This window comes from Apaloderma vittatum, unplaced genomic scaffold (assembly GCF_000703405.1).
Source record: "Apaloderma vittatum isolate BGI_N311 unplaced genomic scaffold, ASM70340v1 scaffold30334, whole genome shotgun sequence".
Taxonomy (NCBI): Eukaryota; Metazoa; Chordata; class Aves; order Trogoniformes; family Trogonidae; genus Apaloderma; species Apaloderma vittatum.
In genome coordinates, this window is record NW_009711433.1 from 14 (window position 1) to 259 (window position 246).

Here is a 246-nt window from a genome sequence, read left to right on the forward strand (position 1 = left end):
GAGCTGGTCCAGAGCCTGCCCACCCACCAGCCTTTCCTTCTCGCTCCCCCATCACCTCTTCCCGAGGTTCCAAGGCCTGGAGGAACAGATGCACAGCTCTGCCCACGAGCCCCCACGGTGCCGGGCGCCTCAGCGCACTCTCCCCGGCCAGCAAGTGCCCATTCCTGAGGGAGGTGGGCGAGACAGACCTCAGACCTCACCCCTTCACTCAAAATACCCCACAGGAGAAGGTTTTCCTCCACCCAG